At 39.2% G+C, this 23,266-nt stretch overlaps 1 pseudogene; it reads left to right on the forward strand.

Moving 5' to 3' along the window:
• Nucleotides 1-5,059: 5,059 nt before the first annotated feature.
• LOC134387430 (zinc finger protein 234-like) lies at nt 5,060-16,112 on the forward strand (annotated as a pseudogene).
• Nucleotides 16,113-23,266: the final 7,154 nt, after the last annotated feature.

The following is a 23,266-nucleotide window of genomic DNA, read 5'->3' on the forward strand; positions in this document are numbered from 1 at the left end:
TGAAAATGTTGGCATTTTGAAAATATTTCCTTCACTTTTTAATTTTAGCTGTTAGGTTGGAATGTAGTAGTATCTCATTCTAATTTAATTTGCATTTTTGATATGACTAATTAAGTGTAGAGCTGTTACGTATAATTCTTGATTGTATGATTATTTCCTACCCAACCTCCAGTACCACTGTGTCCAGAGTAGAGCTTGGAATCCTCTGAGAACTGAAAAAAACTCTCTGTTTTTTTTTAACACTCTTTCCAAACCCCTTCATTAAGAATTGGCCAACTCTAACATGGTTTCTAGCAGCTGAAGTCCTTGTCTCTGGCCCCACCTAGCCCCTTTTTGAATTCCTGTCTATAAAAGGTCAGGGTTGTAAAAAGAATTTATGGTTTGTTTTAGCCAACACCTGGCTTAAAGGGCTTACAACTGTGAATTCTTCCTCTGTCCCTTTGAGATGTATGTGTATCTCCTACAACTCAGGAGTGTCTTTCTAAAGTACCCAAAAGCCATTCCTTGGAAATATAATTATCAGTAAAGAAAAGGCCTTTGTCTCCCAGTCTCTGTGGGAGGATATAATCTTAATTTTTATAATTGCCAACTACCAGACACAGCTAACCTAATTGCATTTACACTGATCCTTTGTAATTGTTCACTTCCCTGACTCTACTTAAGCCCCGGGGTTGTTCCCTTTTCCTATCCCTCATTTTCCCTTTAATACATTCAGTTACCTCTGGGAAAATTGGTATAGAGCTCAGCTCTTTCCCCTACACAGTTACTGAATAAAATGTGTTTTCACTGCTATAATGTCAGGCCTTGGTTATCTTGACAACTACTTAAATCATTGCTTATCCAAAACAATTCTCTCTCACTCATTCTTCAAATTCCCAGCTTTCATTTTCATACTGTTAGAATATACTAACCATTACCTTCCTTCTTTTAGTCAACTATTACCTCTAAACATTCTCTTCATTCCTCAATGTTAAAGCAAAATAATCAGGAGGTCATTAGCCTGGGGTTGTTTATGTACCTGGAACCCTTATGCAAGCAAAGCAAAACTTAGAGGCATACCTTGTAACTGATTAATTTTGAATTAAACTTCAGCCAATTGTAGACAGCAAACTAGCTGATTGGTTATATAACTTAGGACCTGCCCTGGACCATACCCAAATAAAGCAAATGCCTAGCTGTATCCAATCAAGTAGTTTCTTTACTTTGGTCCCCTGTTCAGCTTGTAAAAGCCCACTGCTTATGCTATTGGAGTGGAACTCTCTGAACCTCTTCCGGTTTGAGTGCTGCCCTATTCATGAATCGTTCTTTGCTCAAATAAACTGTTATATTTATCTGGCAGTTTTTCTTTCAACAAGGATTTTATCTGTGGTTCAATGTTTACTCTTCCAAAAATACTGTAATAGTTGGAGAAATATTCTATGGATATTTTCCCCTCAAGGACTCCAGAGAGGGAAACAAACACACAGGGTAAGAGTCCACAGAACCAACCAGGAGGTGGACAATGTGAACTTTGTTCCCTTAGGGCATGGGGGAATCATAGTTCAAGAGCACTAGGAGACACAAGCAGTTGCGTCCCAGGAGTGTGACTCAAAGGACCATGTTCCCCTCCAGCCTTTTGAGAAGTGTAGGCCACAAATTTCCACCTGTTTTGGGCCCTTCCACTCAGGTGGCCCAGGCGCTGAGAATTCTGGGAGGTGTAGTACCAGCGTTACCTTCAGTCGTAGACAACCTCCGCTTCAGGAGGTGAGGTTGTTGCCATTGTTTCCCATGTGGTGAGTTGGTTCCGTGTTTTGTGGCTCTTCTGAGTTTCCTCAACCTGACCGTCGCTTTTGGGGGTAGGAGCCACCTCAGCAAGATGTGGTTTGAGGGCTGGGGTGGCAGGCAGTGTGTCCCCCCTCTGAGCCTCTCTGTGTTTTGGGACCCCTGGCTGTGCATCTCCTGGCTGGAGGGTCTTCTGTGCTCTCTGTGCCTTGTGCATACCGCTCTCACCTTCTGCCCTCTCTGCCATTTCCCCGTAATAGAATATTGGGGGTGTCTTAAATTTCTCTTGTAATTAGTACTACAGTATTTAACTGTGGGCAGTGCTCAGTTCTCTGAGAACCGTGAACCCATGGTGGGGTCAGAGCTGTTGTGCCCCTGGCCCTTCTCTTAATCCCTTTATGAAGGTGGATAGTGGGGATCATTCTGACTTTTTAAAATTATTTAATGAAGGAGAAAGTTGATCCAAAACTCTACTCAGTAGTGAGGAAGTTGGGAAGACAATATTACTGATTTCTCAAGGACAGAGACATAATCGTGATATTTTAGAACCGCCTTTCCTTCTTTGGCTTTTACTTCTGCCATGCTACAGCAAAGCTAATGTCTGGAATCCTGCCAACTATGCCAATTGTAGCGCTCTTATCCTGTTCGTGATGCCAATAGTAAAACTAGTTGACCACGACTATGCCATTTGTGTTGCTCTTACCTGCTGGTAATCCTGCACCAACTGGGTCAATTGTTGAGCTAAGGCTGGGTCTGGAGCCCACAGACCCCTCAAGCCCATTCACAGACTAGGCCACAAACCCTTCACACGCCAGGCTGGGTCCCCAGACCCCTCTCACACCAGGCTGGGTCACCAGACCCCTTCACGCAGGTCTATGAGCTAGGTAACTGGCCAAAAGGTCCTTGGAGCCATGGGTTGGAAAGCATGGCTGCACCGGGTGGATGCCCAAGGCAGATGCCCGCCTGCCTGCTTCACCAAACTCTCTCTCTCTGAAGAGCACAAGAATAGCAACAAAACTAAAAAGATACATTTGCAAGCATGCACACTAACTACACACACACACACACACACACAATTTGCTTACAAAGGAGGCTGAACCACACCCAACTGGACCTGAGGTGAGGGCCCTGACCAAACTATTCTATTTTCCCAACAACTTCCCAAAAAGGACTGCATTTCTTGCTGAGTGGTTTTGAAAATTGTTGATATTCTAGAAGTTATTTATGATGAGTTGAAAACAACAAGCCCTAGCTGCTGCCAGTTATTGGCTGTTCTTTTTTTTTATCCTTCACACTTTATCATATCTGTTATTTCTCCCCACTCTCCCACCCCCAGAGTATTTGAGATAATGATGTAGAGGTGGTACCTCTTTGCCCCTACATATTCAAGATATTTATATTCTAAGAATAAGAACATTCTCCACCATAATCATACTATTATGATGAAAGTAAGAAAATTAACCATATTGATAACATACTATTATCTAACCCACAGTCCGTATTTAACTTTGTTCTGTTTCAAGTCTTTGTAACTGTTTTTCCCCAATTCATTCTATTCTTATAGATTGCCTTTAGCTGTAATGTTTTTGTTGCCTAATGATTGCTCAGACTCCCTCATTTTGTTCATATTTTTGAAGATTATTGGCAAGTTATATTGCAGAAAGTCCTTCATTTGAGGTTTATCTGATATATTTGACTTTTCAATTCAGATTATGCATTGTTGACAGGAACACCATGCAAATTGTGAGGTGTCCTTTTCAGTATGACCTAACAGGAGCCACATGATGTTGGTTTGTCCCTATGTTGGAGATCTAAACTTTGTTCTCTTGACTAAGGTGATGTCTGTCACATATCTCAACTGAAGATAACTATATTTCCTTTTATAATTAATAAAGTTTCTTAGGGGCAGGCATTTATTAGTGGCCATTGTACTACAAAGATAAGCTTCCCTTTCTCCCCCATTCATTTTTCAAATATAAATTCTATATCTTTATGGACTCAGAATCCAGTCTTGTTAATTCAAAGGTGTAGATTATCAAATGATTTTTTTCAGACAACTTTATTGAGTTATATTTTATATGTGAGAATGCACTCTTTGCATTACAAATCAATGATATTTCATAACTTTACTGAATGGTGAAGCTGTCATCATAATTCAATTTTTGAATGTTTTTATCCCTCCAGTAAGACCTCTCATTTCATTAACAGTTAATCACTATTCACATCCCCAACCCTAGGCAACCACTTTCTGTCACTATAGATTTGCCTCTTGGGGACATTTTTAAAAAATGGAATCATGCAATACCTGGTCTTCTGTGACTGGCTTCTTTTCACTTAATGTATTTTCAAAGTTCATCCATATCGTTGTACAGATCAGTATTTCATTCCTTTTTATTGCTAATTAATATTCTATTATGTGGATATGCCTGATTTGTCTGTCCATTTCCTATAGGTGAACATTTTAGTTGCTTCCAGTTTAGAGTTATCATGAATGACACTGATAGGAATATTTATGCAGAAGTCTTTGTATGGAGATAGTTTTTATTTCTCCTGGGTAGATACCTATGAGTGGAATTGCTGTGTTGAGTGCTAGCTTTATATTTAACTTTTTAAGAAACTACCAAATTGTTTGGCTGCATCATACAGTTTTTTCCTCCAGAATCATGTGTTTCTTAGCAGAAACAAAAACCTAGTGTTTTTTCTACTACCTGTAGCTGAGTAAAAAGGCTTTTTAAAGGTCTTTCCAGCACAACAGAGAAAATTCACTTGTTTTTATTCCTTAACTTAAAAACAGTTGATGATTTAAATATTATTGCTACAGTAGCGCATTATTAGGGAAGATGATCAGGCAAAAGTTATGAGACCTTCACACAATGAAACAGTCATATCAGAAGTCCAGGTGTCCTACAATGTCTTAGGTAGGAATCACATAAGAACTGTTTCATATTATAGAGTATCATCTGTTTTACTACAGCTACAAAAATAAGAAACCCTGATAGTATTCAAAGATCTGTCCAGCTCTCAACATTACCATGAGTTGGAACTGTTTTTCTCCCAGTTATACTAATGACAGAATTGAGGACAAGAGATATTGCTAATTTGTCCAAGGTGACACAGCTAGTGAGAAGCCCAGCTAGGATCTGAACCTAGAAATAGTTGCTCCAGAACCAATTCTTGCTCAGTACATTGGATTGTTTCAATTTCCATCTTAAGAGAGTCAGAGATTCTAGCTGGGCAGCCAAGGAAACACTGGTGATGGTGGCATGTGTGGGGGGCAGGATGTCGTGATCTGCTCATCATGCTGTGTGCAGCAGCAGCCACCTCAAGAAAAGGACTCATTGGCTCACTCACATTAAGTGTCCAGGTAGGTGAACAGCATGCCAGGTCACCCTTTTATGTAATTTTTCTGCCTTTCCAGGCACTCTGCCAGGCACAGTTCTTCCTTCCCAGGACTCTACCTGTTTTAGGACTCTATATTTACCAGGAAGAAGGAAGAAAAAAAATGACTGCATTCAAGGTGAGTACGGCTTGCCTTTCTTGCTGTTAAAATTTCATCTCACTATTCCATTTGTCACATTTTTTCTTTCTTGGCCAGGCTCAAGGAGAATGCTGCATTTGAAGACCTGTTACTTGGCATTTGTTTTTTCTGTTCGTTTTGTTTTATCATTATTCTTTACATTTCAGCAGTAGGAGGAGAAAATTAATAGGAATGACCAGTTCTCCTGTTTTAACTTTCCTGCAGACTTACTAACTTTTTCTTTTCTCCCTTTTATGTGCATTTCATAGTTTTATTTGTAGTTATGATATACATCTAATGGGCATATATATATTTTTGGCAACTGGCCTGTACTGGGATTTGAACCCTTGACCTTGGTGTTTGTTACAAGGCTGCACTCTAACCAACTGAGCTAACTGGTCAGCCCAAGAATTTGGCTTCAGGTTTCTTTTGTTTTTGTTTCTTTGGCTACTGACCATGTGGGGATCCAAACTCTTGACCTTGGTGTTATAATAGTATACATCTAGGGCCGATCTTGTGCCTCACTCGGGAGAGTGCGGCGCTGGGAGCGCCGAGGCCATGGGCTCAGATCCTATATAGGGATGGCCGGTGCGCTCACTGGCTGAGCGTGGTGCGGGCAACACCATGCCAAGCGTTGCGATCCCCTTACCGATCACAAAAAAAAAAAAAAAAAAAAAAAAAAATAGTATACATCTAATATTAATTGTGCTTTTAAAAATTTAACATTATATAACATTAATTTTTTATGGGTACATCATGTGTCTTGAATTGGTACACCTTTTTTTTTTTACTACTTCCCACTCATAAATCTTAAGGTGGTTTAGGAGTTTTTCTGTTTTATAAGCAACAGTGCAGTGAAAGTTTTCCTACACACAACCTCCTTCTCCAAAAATTGATTTTCAAAAAAAAACTGCCAATTTTTTGTCCTTAGTGTACTAGTAACTCATTATTAAAAAGGTACATTTGATATGTGTCATATATGCTGTTTTATAGGTAGAATATTCAAATACAGCATAGCACATTTTTCTCTAACTGCTGCTCCACACAAATGTTGTTGGAAGTTTTCAACCAGGAAGAACATGATTCTGTCTTTCCTATGCTGGAGTCATACCCCACATATCTTTTACTTACTGGCCTATTTTTAATCCTTTCTGTATAAATTGGTTTTGTCCAGGTAATACATAACCTTAGTTTAAAATGTCCAGTGACTGGGCTGAGCCTGTGGCGCACTCGGCAGCGTGCTGCGCTAGCAGCGCGGCGACGCTCCCGCTGCGGGTTCAGATCCTACATAGGAATGACCGGTGCACTCCCTGGCTGAGCGCCGGTCACGAAAAAAAATAAAAATAAAAATAAAATAAAATGTCCAGTGACTTAGATTTGCCATGCACTGCATTCAGTCTGTGCATTTAATCTGCAGAAAAACTGAATGAGAAGGTTCTTGATCTCATTTTCATTAAAATATGTGAAGTATGAGAAACATGTTTAGGTTTACACAGGACACCAAGCATCAGAAATGTTAGCCATTCCATATTATGAAAATGAGAGGCCAGAGGAAAGACAGAAAATGTTGGACATTTAGGGATCTGTGCCCTGTCGTGTGGGTATCTGGAGTGCCCTGTTGAGTGATGACGATCACAGGTGGCATTGCTTCTCCCCTGGTCCCTCCTCCAGGTGACCTCTTCTCTTCCTGACCTGGCACCTCTTCACATGCACCAAGATGTTCAGGGCTCTGGACACACAGGACAGCAATTACTGGGGTCTTTATATAAAATCTTTAAATTCCTCTATGACAAAAAATACCTTAACAGTATTATCAGAAAAAAATAACAACCTGGGATGAAAAGATTTAGAATGTATGTGCTAGAAAGATAAAATCCATAACAGAGATTTTATAAATGCAGAGGATAATGAAAAAATTCCATAGGAATATGAGTTAAGTACGTGAATAGGCAAGTTGAAAAGAATTAGACATGGCTAATAATTATTTTATGAAGGGGTACTAGTATTTTTTTATAATCAAATCAGGAAGAATAAAAAAACAAATTGTTCTCCCTAATAAGATTACCAAACATAAAAATTGATAAGCTTGTCCTTGGCCACCTTATAAAGAGTCAGGGATACTTGTATTATCTTGACAGTAGAAGTAGGAAAAAAATTAGGAGAAAAATCAGCCATTATAGAATAAAAGTTGTAAGCATTTTATTCTTTAACAATTTAATTTTCTTTTGAAATTATTATGTGCTTTTCAGAATTCTTTTTTTTTTTTTATTGTGGCCCATACCGAAACCTCCCTCCCTCCTCCTTCTCCCCCCTCCCTCCCAACAACCTCATATCTGTTTGCTTGTCGTATCAACTTCAAGGAATTGTAATTGTTATGCCTTCTCCCGCCCCCCCCCCGGTTTTTTTGTGTATTTATTTACTTATAGCTCCCACAAATAAGTGAGAACATTTGATATTTCTCTTTCTATGCCTGACTTGTTTCACTTAATATAATTCTCTCAAGGTCCTTCCATGTTGCTGCAAATGGCAGTATTTCATTCGTTTTTATAGCTGAGTAGTATTCTATTGTGTAGATGTACCACATTTTCCGTATCCACTCATCTGATGATGGACATTTGGGCTGGTTCCAACTCTTGGCTATTGTAAAGAGTGCTGCGATGAACACTGGGGAACAGGTATACCTTCGACTTGATGATTTCCATTCCTCTGGGTATATTCCCAATGGTGGGATAGCTGGGTCGTATGGTAGATCTATCTGCAACTGTTTGAGGAACCTCCATACCATTTTCCATAGAGGCTGCACCATTTTGCAGTCCCACCAACAGTGTATGAGAGTTTCTTTTTCTCCACAACCTCGCCAGCATTTATCATTCAGAGTCTTTTGGATTTTAGCCATCCTAACTGGGGTGAGATGGTATCTCAGTGTGGTTTTGATTTGCATTTCCCGGATGCTGAGTGATGTTAAGCATTTTTTCATATGTCTGTTGGCCATTTGTATATCTTCCTTAGAGAAATGCCTACTTAGCTCTTTTGCCCATTTTTTAATTGGGTTGCTTGTTTTTTTCTTGTGAAGTTGTTTGAGTTCCTTGTATATTCTGGATATTAATCCTTTGTCAGATGTATATTTTGCAAATATTTTCTCCCACTCGGTTGGTTGTCTTTTAACTCTGTTAATTGTTTATTTTGCTGTGCAGAAGCTTTTTATTTGATATAATCCCATTTGTTTATTTTTCCTTTGGTTACCCGTGCTTTTGGGGTCATATTCATGAAGTCTGTGCCCAGTCCTACCAGAATTCATTTTAATGAGAGAAATATCTAAAATTAAAAGTACATAATTTAGAACAGATGAATATATTGAGGGGTCATCAGTTCCCTGGAAGACTATGCAGCCAAGAAATGGGATGAAATCAATAAGAATAATGATAATATTAATAATAATAATACCTAATAATTGTTAGGCACTTAGTGTATGCCACACACTGTTCCAAGCGTTCTATATGTCCCTTTGTTCTGTATATTCCCAATATATTACTCCATGTAACAATTCTGTCATGTAAGAACCACTTTGTAGAAATTGAACTAACGCACGTAGGTTAAATTGGCCAAAGTCACATGGTTAGGAAGAAGCAGACCCTTGGGATGTATGTTGAGGCACTCTGGCTCCAGACCATGACACTGAATGCTGCAAGTAATGGATGTGCTGTGTGCCTTGAGAGTACAGAAGATGAATTGCATAGCTGTCCCACACAGATTACCAAAAGCTAGTTTGGCAGATGTTAAAGAAACGTGATAGCATTCAGGGTTCGTGTTTGGGAGAGGGGGACTATGTGCTGTCAAACACTGTTGAGACTAAATTGCCAGATGTTGCGGGGGCAAGTGACAAGATTCTTGGAAAAGTAAAACACACATAGCCCAGGATATATTATTTAGAGTTCTAGGGGGTTATTTGTAAGTAGACTGAATGACGGCACAAAGATAAAGTACAGGACTTTTTAAAAAATCACCACACTTTGGTGAGGCTGAGGACAATCAGCGTGTGGCTTTATTGAGATACAGGCAAAGGAGTGGGAAATCTACAAGTTGACCCAAATTCCTCAAAATCCAGAACAACTTCCCACCTGTTCTCTCCATTCATTCAGTGCTGCTCCTCTCCTGGTGAAGTTTGGTCATAAGATGGAGGTTGCATGTGTTTGATGTTTTAGTACACAGTGACATTCAAGGACATGGTTGTGGTCTTCACTGAGGAGGAACTGGGGCTGCTGCAATCTGCCCAGAGGAAGCTGCACCAAGATGTGATGCTGGAAAACTTCAGTAACCTGCTTCCAGTGGGTGAGGACAGCCTCCCTCTGTAATGAAATGTGAGCCCCCTGGAGTGGCTTTGTATCCTTGGGTGTTAAAGGATTTGGGGCTCCTGAAATGGTTGCCTGAGTGAAGTCCTGTCTTTCCTAATATCTGTGGGACATAGAGACAGTTTTTCTGATTTTTCTCAGCAGACAAGTTTTTATTTTGTAAAAGAACTGTAAATGGGTGGTATACTGTTTTGCCTTATTTTTTTTTTTTCAAATTCTACTCTTGACCCATTAGTTAGTTATAAAACCAATTTATTGAGTCCTGCCATCAAATTTTAATGGGATAATAATGGATTTAAAAATAGCAGAGATATTTAGGTAGAACAGAACACATTGCTATAAAAACTCTGCATGAATGATATGGAGCCAGTGGGAAGAGATTCAAAGAAAACAGACATTGGCTAGAAATGGGTCCTTCAACCTTGGGTTAAGAAATGTGATCATACATACAATAGTATATTAAGATGGTAAACTTTATGTGTATTTCACCACAATTAAAAATAACAAAAAGACTAGGAAATATCAGGCTCATTTGGTAAAACTGAACACAATACAGCAAAAATTCTGACCACGATTGGTGTGAAGGTCAGTGGGAGGAGATTTAATGAAGCAGACATTGGCTAGAAATCATTCATTCAAACTTACTTTAAATAATACACATTTATCCAGGTGCACGGGTCTTGAACATGATATTTCTTCAAACAGGTCATGGAAAAAAAGTTTGAAAAACAGCTCTTCTAATTACTTAAAGAGTATACAGTAGGAACCAACATGGCTAGTAAATTTTACCTATACTCTTGGTTTTAAACACGTGTCCAATTTTGTGTTCACAGAGCATCAACTATTCAAACGAGATGCATTGCATGTAGAGCAGGAAGAGACATTTTGGGTGGTGAAGACAGCTATCCAAAGAGAAGGGACTTCAGGTAAGAAATGAGGAACTGTGAGTCCTTGCGGGAGACTGTCCCGTCTGTTTTACTTCTCTCCATGCCTGTTTCCATCACCCTGGTCTGACCTGCTAAACCTCTTCCCGGGATTATGGCAACAGCCCTCCTGCCGGGTGTCCTGCTTCCTCTTTTCCTGTCCTGAAATCTCTTCCCCATGTAGCAGCAGCCACAGTGATGCTTAAGAAATGCATGTCAGATGGCCATTCCTCTCTTCAAGAGCCTTTATGGCTTTTTATTTTTCTTAAAGCTAAAACCACTTCAAGTGGCTTTTAGAGTCCTCTGTTGTTTGCTCTTCAACCCCCTGCCACTCTGACACAACCCCTGTCTTCTCCCTGTTGCTCCATCTTTTCCAGCCATATTGTCCTTCCTGCTGTTTCTCAGACTCTCCAGACATACTGTATTTCCTGTTGCTGCCATGACAAATTACCACAGATCTACTGGATTAAACAACAAAAATTTATCTAATTCTTTTTGTCTGAAGTCCAACATGGCATTTACTAACCAAAGATCAAGGTGTGAGGCTGCATTCCTTTCTGGGTGCTCTAGGGGAGAAACCTTTTCCTAGGTTTACCAGAGTCTAGAGGCTGTCCACATTCCTTGGTTCTTGTTCGCTTTCCTCCAGCTTCAAAGCCATCAGTGTTGCATCTCTCTGACCACTCTCTCAGAGAAACCCCCTCTGACTCTTCTTTTGCCTCCACCTTCTGCTCTTCAGGACCATTGTGATTTCCTTGGTCCAGGATGATCTTCTATTTTATGGTCAGCTGATTGGAAACTTTAATTGCACCTACAACCTTATTATCCTTTGCAGTGTAATATAACATGTTCATAGGTCGCGGGGATTGGACATGGACAGCTTTCAGGGACCATCACTCTGTCTGCTACAGAAGCTTTTGCCTCAGAGTCCTTTACTTGTTCGCTCTGCCTGGAATACTTTTTCACCTGACAGTTTCCTGGCCCTTCTCCTGTTTCTTTCTGGTCTCTGCTGAGTTTTAATATCAGGAGAAGGGCCTTCTCTGACTATCCTGTGTAAGATACCATCCTTTCTGTGTGCTAGTTACCCTGCTTTATACTGTGTATCACACATATACTGTGTACTTGCTTATCACCTCTTTTTCCCCACTGGAGTTTAAGCCCCAGGAGCAGAGGAATTTTGTCTATTTTGTTTATTGCTGTCTCCTCCGTACCTAGAATAGTCCCATACATGGCAGGTCTTTGTAAATATCTGTTGACTTAATAGATGTGGGGACCTCATTGTCTCCATGAGTCATGAATAAATCATATGCAAACGAGTGAATGGAAGATATTGCAGAATATTTTTGTCTTCTGATAGATGCCTATCTAGTTCCTACATTTGTTGCCCTTAGGGTGACACATATTTGTGTTTGTGCACTTGACCAACATGGGAAACCTCAAAACATGGTGGCTGTGACCATACTGAATAAGATGCTTTTGTTTTGGCTTTCCTAGACCTTTCCATAGGGGAGTATATTTGTCTGGGAAGAAATACATAAAAGTTTCAAAAAGAATATTCTGTCTACTTCTGAGACAGCTTCCCTACACAAGGGAAACAATTTCTATTTCCTGAGGTTTCAGACAGTTACTAGGTTTCAAGCTGCCTTTCCCTTAAAGATTTTCCAGCTGCAGCTCATTTGCCTCTTCCAAAGTCCACATTCACATAGCTGTCTGCAGATTTCCCCTCCCTGTGCTAGAGGATAAGTGACACAAGTTACACAGCTGAATATTGCATGTATTTTTGTCCAGCAGTGTTTAAAAACATGGTGTATATTTCTATGCCTTTTTTTCCTACATATTTAGCCATTAAATGTTGAAGAATATAGATTTTACATGATTTCCCTTTATTTTTAGAGGCCTTGAGGATAGGAAAAAACAATCTTTGTTTCTCCTATATCTCACAACACAAAACATTCATGTGACCTTTCGTCATCAAAGTTTGTGTGGGGATTTCTCCCCACCAGCAAGCACAGCAAGCAAGCACTCAATTCTGCAGCAACACCAGCTGGGTGACCTCTATTTCAATTCAATTTTGACACTATCTCCTTGCAGATAGCTTCAGATCCCATAGGTTGAGGGCTTAGTCCCATAAGACTGCCTCCCTCCACTTCCAGTGCCAATCACAAGCCCCAGGTTGTTTTATCCTTTTTTTCTGACCAACCAGCTATAAATCAGGTTTCCACAACACCCTCTTTAGGTTCAAATAATTTGGTAGGGTGGCTCACAGAATTCAGGGAAACAATTAATGATATTTACTGGTTTATTATAAAGGACATTACAAAAGGTACAGATGAAGAGATGCACAAGGCAAAGTGTGGGGGGAGGATCATGGAGCTTCCGTGCCTCCCCTGTGTACACCACCCACCCCCCAAGGACCTCCACATGTTCAGCTATCTGGAAGCTCTCCAGACCTAGTCTTTCTGGGTTTTTATGGAAGTTTAATCACAAATGCATGATTGATTAAATGATTGGGCCATTGGCGATCAACTCAACCTTTAGCCCCTCTCCCTTCTCTGGAGATTGGGGTATGGAGCTAAAAGTCCTAACCCTCTAATCTTGCCTTGACCTTTCCTGCGACTATCCCCCATCCTCAGTTATCATCAACTCATTAGCATACAAAAAGACATTACTCTGGAGATTCCAAGGATTTTAGGATTTGTATGCCAGGAAACTGAGATGAAGACCAGATATATATTTCACAGTATCACAGGTCCAGTATGTTATTTTCAACTGGTGAACATTATGGCCTGGAAAGAATCAGGAAACTGCCCTATCAGAAGTCACATATCTTGAGAGAGAATCTCCATTAGCCCCAAAAACTCTGATTCTAAAGTGACTGTTTATTAAATATAACCATATACAACAATCTGCACCAAGAGGTACTCACTTACCTATTAATATTTATTCATATTTCAGCCACTGAAGTTAGTTTTCAATTTGAAAAATTTACTTCATTCAAGACTTGGTATCTTTTTGAACAAAACTTCAAACTTTTTGAGTACAGACCATAGTAAGAAACTCAACTTTCTTCATAACCAGAACAAATGTTTCACATGGGTGAATTTACATGGATGACTTTAGTGGACATTCATGTAATAACCCATTTCTTGTTTTGGTGATGCTCTGATAATTTCTTTTCTATTCTGGTTCTTTTTTCTAAATGCTTTTTAAAACCTCAAGTTCATTTCAAAGCTCAGTAATGGGCTGCAGTCTTCAATTTGAACTGTTGTGAAAGGTCAGTTTATCTACACTGAAAGCTTTTCCACTCACTGTTGTCAAGTAGACAGTCCAAATGCCTCAGAAAAACTAGTGCATAGGCCCTCCTGCTTTCTTTTCACCCCAAGTGGTTCTTGCCACCTTTGATTTTCTCATCAGGAGCACCACCCTTTTCGTACCCTTGTCTGGTATAACCTCTCAGATTCCTATCAAAACTGTAGTTTCCTATTCCTTTCTATTTCCGATAACTTATTTTAGTCGTTGTCTATAATCAACACAGAAAAATAAGATTAAATAAACGTGCAAAATTTGCAGGAAAACTTGAACATGCAGATGTAAACACTTATAGATGTTTGATATTTAGTATTATGAAGATTTAGCCACAACAAAGTTTAGAAAGAGAGCTTACACAAGACTGTCTTAATGTGACACAAACTCTAAGATCAGGGGGTTTCCAAAAGTACCTTCAGAGTCAGTAATTCGGTCCAAAGACTTACAGAACTCATTGATTGCTTTTATAGTTACAGTTCCAGTTTATTACGAGGAAAGAATATAAATTACAATCAGCCAAGAAAAAAGAGCTTATGATTTGGTGTCCAGGGAATTCTGAGAGTCAGAGCTTCTGTTGTCCTCTCCCCATGGGGTGATTACTCCATGTGTTACTTCCCCAGCCTGAAGGTGTGACATTATGCAGAGTATTTTCAATCAGAGGAGTTCAGCCCCATGCCCCAGCATCCACATTTATTCATATACCATCACACAGCCATTATATATTGATTTTCCATGTGCTTAATCTCAGTTTCATGGTTGAATGATACCACATGACACAGAGCCCTTCCCTAAATTACATGTTGGTTCTTCTGTTGTGGCTAGCCTACCTTAAATCATATTGTAGACATCCAGTGTAATCCAAGGTCTCCAGGGTAATGAAGACACTCTTATCAGGCATGATATTCCAAGGGCCTACATATCACTTCTTAGATGCCAAGGACAAACACTGGGTCTCTTTTTTGGGTAATCTTAAAATTCTGTACTGCATAAGTGGGTATAACATAAATCACAATTATTCACAGTATCAATTATATTATTGCTTTTCTTTAAAGTTCCTGTTGATTCATTTCTTTATCTACATAATTTTTTAGCTACATAATTTCCTATCTAACTTTACAAACACTGACTTTTGAAATTCAGTAGAAATAGCAACAGGTCAACAGTGTGTATCATATTATCAGTTATTTAAAAATTAAATCTTTGATTTTTAACTTGTAACTCACAGATGAGACTTGGTGTGGCTCTAAGTGAGTTTCATTATGCTTACTGGATAGGAATCTGCCAGCCAACCTCTTGGTTGCTGTAGGTTTGTAAACCAGAGACCATTATGCACAATGGAAAACTCAAACTGAACATTCCCTGGATTCATTAAAGTCATATGCCTTATCCTAAGAGTGTGAAATGTGAAAACTCTGAACAAAGTCTTTACTTTTCCACATCTCTTGATTCTGTTTTGATAGGAGGAAAGTTCCAAAGCAAGATGGAAACTGTTCCAGGAGGACCACATGAAGAATGTTTCTACTGGCAAATCTGGCAGCAAATTGCCAGTGAATTAACCAGGTATCAAGACTCCATGATAAATAATTCTCAGTTGCTCAAACCAGACTTGCTCTGCCAGATTGGGTACAACTGTCTATGACTCACACAAAATGGATTTCTTACCAGGGTAATGAGTATAAAAATAGCTTCAGTGATGTCTTCTGACTTTGATCATCGTCAACAATTACACTCAGGAGAGAAGTCTCATACATGTAATAAGTGTGGAAAAAGCTTCTGTTAGAGCTCAGCTCTTTGTTTTCATCAGAGAGTTCACATAGGAGAGAAATACTATAAGCATGATGAGTGTGATAAGGAATTCAATCATAGCTCATGTCTGCAAACCCATCAGAAAGTCCACTCTGTAGAAAAACTATTCAAATTTGAGGAATGTGGCAAAGGCTTCAGTCATAGGTCAACACTTAGTGACCACTGCAAATTACACACAGGAGAGAAACCTTATATTTGTCAGGAATGTGGGAGGGCCTTCATTCATGCTTCATATCTTCCAGAACATCAGAGAATTCACACTGGGGAGAACCATTCCAATGTTATATATGTGGTAAGAACTTCCATTCCAGATCAACATTTAGGGTACATTGCAAAATTCACACAGGAGAGAAACCATACATATGTGAGGAGTGTGGGAAGGCCTTCCATCTCAGAGGAGATTTTAAAATTCATTGTAGAATCCACACAAGATCAAAGTTGAAGTTTCCCTGAGGAAGAACAAATTATAGCTGTTAGGGCCGGCCCGTGGCGCGCACTCGGGAGAGTGCAGCACTTGGGAGCCCAGCGGCACTCCCGCCGCGGGTTCGGATCCTATATAGGGATGGCCGGTGCGCACACTGGCTGGGCGCGGTGTGGGCGACACCAAGCCAGGGGTTGCGATCCCCTTACCGGTCACAAAAAACAAAAACAAAAACAAATTATAGCTGTTATAGCAGGCATGCCTGAGAGTAATACTTTACCTGTTGCGATGGCCTACCTTACTGATAGCTAACTTGCCTAGTCCTCACAATCGCCAAACCCTTGCAATAAATCTCAATGTGTAGCTTCTCCTGGTTATTTTTCTCTGGTTGAATCTTAACTGAATCTTAACTGATGTGAATGTGGGTTCTGAGAGTGGTTCTAGAGGAGCACAATCTTAAAGATGAGTTTTTGAATTAGTTCTTGGTTTTCTGGAATTGGATGTCTAATTTATTCAATTTAAAGCCACATGACTCCATTTTCAGCTTTATAAAACAGCACAGGTAAGTCCATGGCATGCTGTAGCAATACAGACATGCAAAATATCATACTTGGTACTCCTAATCAAATGCCTATAGAAGGCAAGGTTCCATGTGACTGTGTATTTGCTACCTTAGAACATTGTAGTCAAACTAAGCAGTATAATAGAATTTGCAGGTGGCTTTGACTTTGCTTGAGAGAGAGGGGAAATAAAAAGATCTTGGGCTCAAATCACAGCTCAGGCATAATGACCTGAAGCCTAATACTTCCCTGAAAGAAACCCGTACTTCTGTAGCAGCAAGGTGATATTTTTGAAAACAAATTCTCATCCTGTGAGTAGCTGAATTACAATGCAAATTAAATTCCCAGCCTCACAGGGTATCTTCTGTTAAAGTGAGGGTGTTTTGATTGAGAAGGAATCGGATCCTGAAAATTGGCATGGTGACTTAAGGGCAGAACCCAGATGAAGCTGGGGACATCAAACCCCTAAATTCTGTGAAGTCTTCTTTGCTGGTGGAAACAGCCCTTCCACTCCTGTCTGAGGAAATTAGCCTTCTTGTACCTGGAAGATCATGTAATGGCCTCCCCTGATGTAGGTGCCTTGCAAGACACTGCTGATTCTCCGCAGGACCTATCCCTGGCCCACCTCTCTGTTTCTACACCTATACCTAGACTGAAGTCATATCTGGTACCAAAGGCTTAGCTATAAAGTATGACCCTGAGGTGATACTCTACACATCAAAAAACCTTCATGATTTTTTAATTTACACACACAAATCTGGGGACATGTTTGGGAATGGATATCAGGGATGAGGGATAAAATGGTGCGAGGAATATAAGATAAGGTGAATAAGGGCAAATATACTGATATGGACCCACTAAACACAGATTCTGGTCTCAGTGTTTTGGCTCAATGGTTAGGAAGGGGTCTAACATTTTGATTGTTTGGTTGGATGAAAAATGGATGGAAAGGTAGCCTATATAAAATGGAGTTAAAATTCCAGAATTGCCTTTTTATAATGTGCAGGAAGGTGTTCAAAGGCTTAGGGAAATTGGAATGTTGGAGTGGATTTATCATGTTAGATGTGATCACCTACCCTGGGAGGAACAGAGTTACTCACCACTCAACATGACTGTAAGAAATAAATTTTTTAAGGGAGCTTCAGAATCCCTGAAGAGTTCAGGGTTTATTCTCTATAGGTCAGATATTACCGTGGGAACTTTATCAAACTGGTATCCCTAAATGCAATGGGATAATGGGATTCTAGTGTGTTAGGGGTCAAGTAGTGACATTTAATCCCAAGGACAAGGTGAGCAGGTATACTGTAATGGACAGCAAAGCCAACGTATTAATTCAGAATAGCATGATACATGGCATTGGCTGTTGATCTTAATGTTCCTAGAAAATAAATAGAAATGAAACATACTAAGTTCTTATTTGATCTGAATAAGTGTATAAGTGAAATAGTTCCAGGTTGCCTGAACAGAAATCTAAATTTACCAACACAGTGTTTTACCTCCTCTTAAACAGTACCCAGACTGGAGCCAGTTTCAAGACCCAGAACTTATTAAATAAAGGGAAAGCCAGGTTCCCTTGGCTAAGAATCATTCTGTACTGCCAAAAATTATAGTGTTAATCTTTCTCCCAGCCTTCCCACAAAAGACCATTTACCTGGGATTACTGGATCCTGGTACTGAATTGGCACATTGATGCTGATTGGGCTGGTTTACAGGAAGTAGCAACTACCCTAGACATACCGATAAGATATTTACATTTCAGAGCAAAACCACCCTGAGTGGCCAATGCTGAGTGTACATGTCAGAGTAAGACCATCCTGAACATAGCCACTGCTGATTGCCCAGTTGCCAGCAGCAGCAGAGACCAACACTGACGCCTATTTAAGGGACCATTCCCTAAGGTGATCATGCAGCTACTAGTGGCAGGTTTATTGTATTATACCATTTCCATCATGGAAGGGACAATGCCTTATTTTTAATAGAATAGACACTTATTCTGGATATGGATTTGCCTTACATGCCCACAATGTTTTTGCCAATACTACCAATTGTGTATTATCATAGTGCTGTTTCCACTATCATATTATTCCACACAGCATTGCTTCTAATAAGGAATTCACTTCATAGCAAATGAAATGTGGCAGTGATCCCATCTTCATGTAATGTGCTGTTCTTACCACGTTCTCCATCATCGTGAAGCAGCTGGCTTGATAGAAGGTGGAACGGCTGATGAAGGCTCAGTTACATTACTAGGTAAGTGGCAGTACTTTGTGTGGCTGGAGCAGTGTCCTCTCAGATGCTGTATGATATATGTCAGTGCTCAGCATATGGTGCTGTTTCATCAATGACCCGGATTCACAGATCCAGGAATTTAGGGGTGGAAATCAGAGTGATTTCTCTTATTAACCAAGTGATCCAATAGCACATACTTCGCTTCCCCTCCTCGTGAACTTAGGCTCTGTAGAAATCTTAATTCAAGGGGATGGATGCTTCCACCAGGAAACACAACAGTGATTCCATTGAGCTGGAACTTGATACTTCCAACTGGGCACTTTGTGCCTCTTGCTTCTCAATCAGTAGTGAAAGAAAGGGGTCATTATGCTGGGTGGGGTAATTGATCCTGATGCCAGTGCGGGACTTGGGTTGCTGTGACACAGTGGAGGTAAACAAGAGTATGTCTGTAATACAGGAGATTGCTTAGGGTGTCTCTTAAAATTACCATGTTTTGTAATTTTAAAAATGGAAAAATACAACACAATTCAGGCAGGATTATTAATGTGTGAGGTCCTTGAGGAATGAAGATTTAGTTCACCCTAGCAGGAATAGAACTACAGTAAACTGGAGTGCTCACTGAGGGCAAAGGGAATATGGAATGAGTCATGGAAAATGATAATTGTAAATACCACTTATAGTCTTTTTTTGCATCAGTTCCAGAAACGATTACTGTCATAGTTATGAACATTCTTATTTTGTTCTGAACATGTTTGTATATACATTAACTAAATGTTTATTTTCTTCCATCTGTTGTTTTCTTATCATCTATCAATAAGATGAATAAATAATAGTTAACTTTATATACTTAGTATTTAAGTTACATGGTCATAGGACAAGAGTGAAATCACCCAAGGACTTTGCATCCTCTTCTGGGAAAAGGTTTGATGTGTTTTTAGTTGTACACAGGGTAGTCGTATCATGTTAGAGTGAATTATTGCTTTGTTGTTGTATTCATTTAAAGATTAAGTGTGGTTTAAAGAGATATGTATAAATGCGGGTTTGACAAAGGGGTGGACCATGATGATCAATTTTATATATCAACTTGGCTAAGCTATAGTCTCCACATATTCAATCAAACAGTATCCTGTGCATTGTTGCAGTTATTTTGTAGGTGTGATTAAAGGCCATAATCAGTTGACTTTGAGTAAGGGAGATTATCCCAGATAATCTGGCTGGGCCTGACTCAGTCAGTTCAAAGGCCTTAACAGCAGAGCTGAGACTTCTCCAAGGAAGAAGAAATTCTGCTTGTTAATAGAATCTTTAACTCCTGCATGAGAGTTCTAGCGTGCCCATTGTGAGTGCCTAATCTTAGGATTTCAAAATTTCTTAGCAAGCCCAAATTCACATAAATCATTTGTTATTGTAAATCTCTTAAATATTACTGTTTTTCTTTCTCTGCTTGTGCTTTGACTGATATGGTCTGTTTCCTGTTTTTTCACTCTTCTGAACCACAATGCAATTAAAACTAGAATAGCAAAATCCATCTTCTTATATTTATCTCCATAGCTGGTATTTTAGAAGTAGAAATGTTGAGAGTATGTTTTAATTTCTATCTATCTTTCCCCCTGCCCCCAGAAACACAGAAGAGAGACTATGTATCTTATACCCTCATTGGATCCAACATCACCTAGATAAAGGTGGTTTTCCCATCCACTGTTGTCAGAAGAAACTTAAATCCCCTTTAGAAAAAAAACTACATCATGTAGAGCCTCTATGATATGTTAAATATAACACCCAACATTTCTAACAATAGTTATCAGGCTTGCCAGTAAGTGTACCAAGTGATCAAAACAAAAGCAGACAATAGAAAAACCCACAGAGGATGCTGATGTTATAAGTATTGCACAGACATTAAAATAACTTTGAAAATTTCTTAAGAAAATTAATAACAAGGTAATCATAATCATTTATGGTTGTATGGTATAAAGCAGTAAATAAGATTAAAAAGAAAAAGTTTAGTGAAAATATTTAGAAATACCAAGAAAAGCTTAAATGATGGAAGATTACCTTTCCCTGAGGAGTTATTCCATTTCAACCTTCTCACTTAATGACTGTTTAAACACCCTAGTTTAATATGCATATCGTCAGAGAGCCAAATATTGCTCTTTCCTTATAGTCCTTTTAATTTTCTACAAAAAAGTGACATGCATAAAAATAATTATACACATTAATATAACTAATGGGTATATAATACTTAAAAATATAATTTACAACATCAGTAACAAAGGGTGCAGGGCTGTAAAGCAGTGCAGTTTTTGCGTGTGATTGCCATTATTAGTTTAAAATAGGTTGTTACAATCTCAGGATGTTGTTTATCCCCTATTGGAGCCCTGAAGAAAATATCTATAAATTATACAAAGGGAAATGAGAAGGGATTCAAATGTGTCACTACCAGATAGTAACAAAACCAAAAGGAAGGCAGCAATGGATGAAATGAGGGGCAAAAAGGCAATGAGATATACAGAAAACAAATAAAATGACAAAAGCAAGTCCTTCCCTATGTGTAATTAAGTGTAAATGGATCAAACTACCCAATCAAAAGACATGGATTGGTGGAATAATTGAAACAAATGCATCCCAACTATATGCTTTTCATAAAGGACTCACTTTAGATCTAATGACAAGGGGGTGGACCATGATGCATAGGTTGAAAATGAAAGTATGGGAAAAGATATGCCATGTAAATAGTAACAAAAAGAAAGCAAAGGAGGCAATACTACTATCATATAAACTATAAGTCAAAAACTTATGAGACAAAGAAGGACAATATATATTGTGGAAAGTTTCACTTCACCAAGAAGATATAACAATTATAAACATATGCACCAAATGTCAGAGCTTCAAAATATATGAAGCAAACACTGACAGAATTGAAAGGAGAAAAAGACAGCTGTACAATAACAATATCCTATTCCAGTACCCCAATACCATATCTTAGGGCTTGTCATATCCTAGGACTTGTCATTTCCTATGGCAGTCTCCTACATAACAATTTACAGCACGACACTCTCCAACTACCTCTTCCCATATTTCCAACTCATTCTCTCAAGCTCTCTGAAACAAGTAATTCTTTGACCTCACCAATATCCACATTCGGCTGAGACTACTGACTTTATGCTCTTCATTTTAACCTCTCATGTCCTAACAGCCAGCCAAGTATATTTCTTGTCAGGAGAGGAGACCTGACTTCTGTGGAGGATATCAACATTAATAAAGCAAATGTATTTCACAGGGCCTAACACATAGAAATGCTAAGCTTGGGAAAGACAGAAAACTTTCCCAGGACTAAAGTCTCTGTTGTAGATAAAAAAAATTGTGAGAGCAAAAATGCTTGCTCTAATATGTGAGCTAAAGACTTCAAGGTTGTTGGTTGGGGGATGTTCCACATCTTGCCTCTGGCTGTATCTTTGAATTTCTTGGGGAACTAAGTGTTGCCATGACAATTATCTTACTGTTCTTTTTGTAACCATCTGTGTTCCTTTTCTGTAACTTTATTGCCTGGAGAATAAAAACAGAGAGAAAACCTGATTTGGGGTTATTTCTGAGGATTCCTTCTCTCTTGAAGGTTCTGGAATTAATCCCTTCCGGGCCTCTCACTGATCTGAAGAAATGGGCTTTGAGTAATCCTTTGCATCTCCTTCACCCTGGGAGAGTTGACAACTTCCACTTATGTCTCACTTCCCAGAACTGTGTCCCATGAAAATCTCTAGCTAGTAGAGGGCAGGAAAAGAAAATATTACATTTTCTAGGCTTTGTGGAAGATATAGGAATGGCAAAGTGGGTGTTGAATGAAGGCTGCATGAGACAGTCAATAGGATGTAAGTACATGAGTAGTGGGTGAAGTACATTTACTCTGGGATGCTATCTCCAACTCCACCTCAGGAAAGCCTACTGCAGAGGTAGTCAGAATAATGATGTAATTAAAATAATGCTGACCTCCCTCTGTCTTTGGTTTTTGAATAATTCTCAGGCTTTGGAATTGAGCACTTCCTAATCACGATTTTTTTTTTTTTTTTAGATACTTTGTAAATGATCGTGCCCTTGGTTTGGAAGCACTGCTTTAGAGTCCAGCACAGGTAAAAAATTACCTGTGGTGAGTGTACTGGTATTGGTATTTTAAATATGCTATGAGTAGAAGGGAATATACCAATTCATGATGTGTGAATGGGATATAGGCTCCAGAATACTGTTAGGCCAATTAGCCCAAACTTCTTTTTAAATTGAGTTATTCACATTCCATAAAATTCATCCCTTTTAAATGTATACAGTTGGCTGTCTATATTTGCAGGTTCCATATCTGCAAGTTCTGCATTTGCACGTTCTACATTCGTGATTCAACCAATCACAAATTGAAA

This window comes from Cynocephalus volans, chromosome 10 (genome assembly GCF_027409185.1).
Source record: "Cynocephalus volans isolate mCynVol1 chromosome 10, mCynVol1.pri, whole genome shotgun sequence".
In the NCBI taxonomy this organism is placed as follows: Eukaryota; Metazoa; Chordata; class Mammalia; order Dermoptera; family Cynocephalidae; genus Cynocephalus; species Cynocephalus volans.